Below are 5,425 nucleotides of genomic sequence, written 5' to 3' on the forward strand. Positions count from 1 at the left end.
TCAAGAAGTTCAGTGAACTCCTAACAGGAGTTCCTTGAAGTAAAATGTCCCAGTGGCTTCAGAACAATCTACGGAGCAGCTAGAAGCCAGAATGTGTCTTTCCCCAGAGGACACAGTACTTAGGTAAGGGGACGGCACCCCACGGTTAAGGACTGAGGTCAGCATGGAGCACATACTGACAGGAGGTGGTGAGTACTTCCATTAAGACAACAACAGCTGGTGGAGGTTAATTTAACATCATACAAATCATTCCGAATTTAATTAAAAAAAATTTTTTTTCTTAATGAAAGTGCAAATAGTGAAGACTGCTCGAAGTGATAAAGAAGAAGATGAAGAAAACAACAACCACATACAGTATTTTAAACAAGCAGGTTTCCAACTTAATACATTATAGATTTTTTACCTGAGGTGCAAGCATTGTGTACTTTCTCCCTCCCACCCTACCCCCATCCCAAGAAATGTCTTTTCAGCAGTGCTCAACAACAAAACCCACCACTTTTTATTTGGTCAATTCTAAAAATATATATATTATTCAGGAACAAAATAGAGACTTCTGGTCTCCATGCGTGTACACCTCAACTCTAGTTTTTATTGCAATTTGGTACAATAGTTAACAAACAGAACCACTTTACAAAACTGTAGTGTTCCTTGTGTGTCTTTCCAGTCCAGTCACAGCTTATTTCTGTAGCTTTCATATCTGCTTTCTCAAAAGATGAACTAATGGGATTCCAAGGGGAGTTCAAGAGCATTTTCTCCCAAACTAAGAAATCATGTTTTTTTGTCATTTGGTCGATAATGTGCATTCTCAATAAAACTTTTGTAGTTTCTCCTTTGTAGCATGCTGTTGAATAAATGTTGATAAGATACAGGCCTTTTTCCTTCTAGCGTGGTCCACGCTCGATGCCTGGCTGCTAGCATCCACAGGGAGAGTAAGAGGTCCGGAGCTGCTTTATGTCTTCTGCACAGTCAGCAAGCTGGGTAGGTCGACCTCACTGGAACTCAAGAACCTTGGTTTGGGGGACAATACTGATGGAGGTGAGCAGGCGCACTCCTGAGGCAGCAGGCTGGAAACCCCCTAGCATGTGGTACTTGCCTTCTGTGGTAATTGGCCCAGGCTGGTCAATGTCAAGAGTTACCACACTTGACTTTAGTCTTTTGGGAAGTGGCTCACTAAATTCCGTGGTGGCACTGTCAACACTCCGGGTGGAGAAATAGTCTCTTCCCAGAGTGGCCCAGGGACTGTCATTCTTGGTCAGGTGGTCAATGGAGCCGTTGATATGGCCACTGCTTGTGTGTGGGGGGGTATTGGGCAGGGGTTCCCGTCAGGGGTTTCAGCTTTGCCTGGGTTCTTTTGGCTTTGTCCACAGCAGGAGAGATGCTGGCCTTCGAGAAGGAGGCTGTGGTCTAGCAGGGGCAACCCCTTGTCCTCGGGGCTCTGCTGGGGCCCGTGAGCCTTCAGATTACTGGGGACTAAAATGCTGGAGTCGGTCCCAGAGGTTGGAGGAGCTTTGCTGGGTGGGGAGGGCACTGTTTCCCCTTGTGGGCCCCCAGGGGTTTTGCCTGCGTGGGCAAGGCTGACTTGGGCCTGGGTTTGTGGGGATTGGCCAGGTGTGGCACGTCCTTGCCAAGCAGGGCTGGTGGGCACCCGGTGCGCCCACTCCTCCGCAGGGACTTGTTTCTACAGTTTTTGTGGGTGTCGGGGTTGTAATTGTGTTCCAACCCTTGGTGCATCATTAAAACCTCAGAGTAAAATGTCTTGAAAGCACAAAAGGGGCAGGCAATACTTGGGATTAAGCTTTTGCTCAAGGAGATTGCTGGGCAGCTGTGCTTCTCCTTGCAGTCTTGGGGGGACTTGGGTTTGCAGTCACTGGCACCCTTGAGGGTCTTGGGGGCCGGCTTCTAGGCGGTGGGGGGCACCATCATCGGGGTGGGGAGCAGCAACCACCTGGGCTTTGCTTGCCTGGGGCTCCGTCCCGGCTCTCCTTTTGAGCGGGTCCAGGTAAGCAGGGATGGGTGCTCTGGTGTGCTGTTGTAGGTCGCATCCTTATGGCAATCCTGAGCATCTCTGTGAAGAAGCGAAAGGACAACACTGCCTAGAACGTTCTGGAAGGCAGGAGGCAGCTCCTTGGGTTGCTTTGCAGTGGGACTGTCTTTCACCTTTTTGGCACCATCGAAAAATCGCTTCAAATTTTTGGTCTCCTGATTTTTACTGTCACCCTTGATCTCGGAGGTGACCTTTGGCTGTTTGTCCTTGTGGGGCCTCTCCAAGTGGTATCGCAGAGGTGTCTTCTGGGCTGCAGCAGTCCCAAAATTCACATTTGTACGGCTTTTCCCCTTTGTGCGTTCTGAGGTGAATGTTGAGGTAGTAATTTGAGCGGAAAAACTTTCCACAGTAACTACACTCTCGTGAGGACGTAAGATGCTTTATTTTCCCTCCATCTTAATTTTTATCCTCCTGCAGGCCAGGCCCCCAAACCAGGACAAATATGTATTATGAAAGTTCAAAATAAAGTGTGTATTCCTCTAAGTTCTTGTCTTCCGAAGTTTTCAGAAGTTTGGTGAGACTGTCGCTCTGTTTGCAAGTGCAGGGCTTGCAGCCCTTCCCCTCCCCCCCCCCCATGCTTTCCTTCAATCAGGAATCCGCACAAAGCATGGCTTCTCTTTGTCTCTGTTGAATGGATGATTCAGTTGAGCAAGAAGTCAATCTGAACAGTCTCAAGAGGAAGGATTTTCAAAACCTTTCCAAAGTGAAGGCCATCTCTGCAAGGTGGAGACTCTACTTATGAGTATGCCAGTCCACCTGGCTTGGAACAACACCTGCACCGGGCGATCCTCAGGGACTATCCTTGGCCATTTTCTCCAAGATGGAGTCAAGCGAGACCTTCACATGTATATTTTTGTCTCCCCACCACTTCCATGTGTCTGACCACTGCTACTACTATGTCGTATCATAACATTCCATATATACTGAGAACCAAGCAAAGAGTGGAGTTCCAGCTTTAAAAACTAAACAGGCATTTTGGACAACACATTCTTGGCAAAGGAACCTAGACAACATTTATCAGACATGTAGGGAAAGTTCGACAGCCAGGTATCAACTGTAACAGATATGAACTAAGATGAAAAATTTTAGCAAACTGTTTCAATTATTTTCTTAAAGTGATTTCCTCCACTCCAGAGATCTTGAATAGCTTCTTAGTCTGTCATCCGGAAACAATTCTTCACACAATTGATGAATTTGGCTTCCGCTTTGGGAAGGGAACCACCTTTTTTGACACTTGCTTGCATTTTTGCTTTAATATCTTCTACAGAACTAGGTCCTCTCAGTGTTTTAGGTGTTCTTTCCTGTTTGTTTGTTTTTTTAAGGATTCTTGACCTTTTGATCTTGGTGTTGATGGTTTTGAGACTTTTCCATTCTGGTTTGATTTTTGTGCATTTTTAGCTGGAGTGTCCCATATAGATTTCTTCACTGGAACTTTTTCTTCAGTTTCATCATCATCAAAGTCGTCATCATCTTTGTCATCATCATCGTCGTCATCGTCATCATCTTCATCTGCAGCAAACTTTACTTTTTTCTGTGGAACCTTGTTACCACTTGCAGGGGTAGACCGCTTTCCTGATATACTTAAGAGTTTTATGTCTTCCTCCTTTTCATCATCTGACTGCATCTTCCTCTGCAGCTACTAAGTGCTGTCCACTAATATGCACAGGCCCTGAGCCACACTTCAACCGTAAGACCACTGGTGATGTTATTTCAAAGGAGCCCATTGGCTGTACAGACATTTTCAAAGTAGCCAGTGTGACTTTAATTGGTCTACCTTCATAAGTCATTGCCTCTGCTTCAACAATGTGCAATTCATCCTTGGCACCAGCCCCTAAACTGACCGTTCTTAATGATAACTGGTGCTCATTTTCATCATTATCCACCTTTAAGTGATCATCTTTATCAACTTTTCGTTCACAACCGAAAAGATAGTTTGGGGGCCTCAGAGGGCTCATGTCCATATCCATCGAATGCTCCAGGGGGCAATGGTGCTCACTTAGGGGACAGAAAAAAAGGGCGGAGAGAACTGGGTTGCTGCTACTAAAAACAGCTGCGCAGGACAGAATCACACCAGGGAGTACAATAATTTTTGAATTATCAACACATTTTTACTTGCATATGATATTGATATTATGTGATGATTTCCACATTCTTCGGAATGAGCACAGATATGGATCTCTTATCATCTGTCAGCCAAGTTTTATATATAGAAAACTTTTACTATGAATTGAGTGAGGGTTTACAGACAAGATCATCAGTTTTACATCCAACAAATCATACTTTTTTTCATCTCAGTGATTGCAATCCCTTCCATGCAACAAGTTGTCTCACTTCCTCTCTGTGGTTTGTTGTTAAGGGTCATTGAATCGGTTACCCATGTAAAAACATCTTCTTTCAATTTCATATATATATATAAACACTTTCCCTCCTATGCCCATTCAATCTGTGTCTCTGTCCAAGTACCTACACACAGAACACTTTTATTGGAATAAACCTTGGAAGGTTATGTATAAATCGCTATTTATCTCTATCCCCTTCAGTCCATGAATACCTCCCTGTGTCTTCACCTACCTTCATCATTCTTCTGTCAGACTCCCACTTATATGTTGTCCTCCCTGTCACCAGAGTTAACATGTGTCTACCCTCTAGCCAGTGAATTACTCTCCTTTCCCTTGCTTCAGTTTTCTGAAGCATTTCAGTTTGTATTTATCAATTTCTGGAAGCTGTTGTTCACCAGTATCTTCAGTGCTGTTAGGACTTCAGCACCAACGGTCCTTGATCATATGGTACCTCTCGAAGTGATTGAAAATCTACCAATTCCTTTTGGTACAATAATTGTATTCTTTCTTTTTATTGTGAATTGAATGAAGGTTTACAGACAAGACCATCAGATTTGCATTCAACAAATCGTACAATCTGTTTCATCTCAATGATTACAACCACCTCCATGAAACAACAGTCATCTTGCTTCCTCCTTGTGATTCTTATATGCATTCCACCCACCTTCCTATCCCTTCTCAACTGTGTGCTTAGAAAAATGTTGCCCCATTGAGTCTGAATGATTGACCATTCCATGGCAAGCATACCTTGCTAGTGTTGTTGTGTCTCCCTCCCCTCCCCTCCAAGTCCCCTGTAAACCTATCTTTTGCTTGAGATGTAGCTATGCATCTATTCATCAGTCATTTTTAACCACCCATCTATCCATCCATCCATCTTCATTGCCTTTGTCTCTCATTCTCTCAGATGTACAAACCCCACAACACACACATACTTTCAGTCCATCATGTCTATCCAGTCTGATTAATCTTCCTTTCAACACAGTGTGGACTGCTGGGATGCCTAAAATGGGCATCTAGAAACACAAGGCACAGGCGTTGCTAA

The 5,425-nt window shown here is 44.4% G+C and overlaps 1 pseudogene; it reads right to left on the reverse strand.

The window, feature by feature from the left end:
* Positions 1–768: 768 nt before the first annotated feature.
* LOC102840188 lies at positions 769–3,668 on the reverse strand (annotated as a pseudogene).
* Between the last annotated feature and the right edge of the window lie 1,757 nt (positions 3,669–5,425).

Source organism: Chrysochloris asiatica, unplaced genomic scaffold (genome assembly GCF_000296735.1).
Source record: "Chrysochloris asiatica unplaced genomic scaffold, ChrAsi1.0 scaffold00375, whole genome shotgun sequence".
Lineage (NCBI taxonomy): Eukaryota > Metazoa > Chordata > Mammalia > Afrosoricida > Chrysochloridae > Chrysochloris > Chrysochloris asiatica.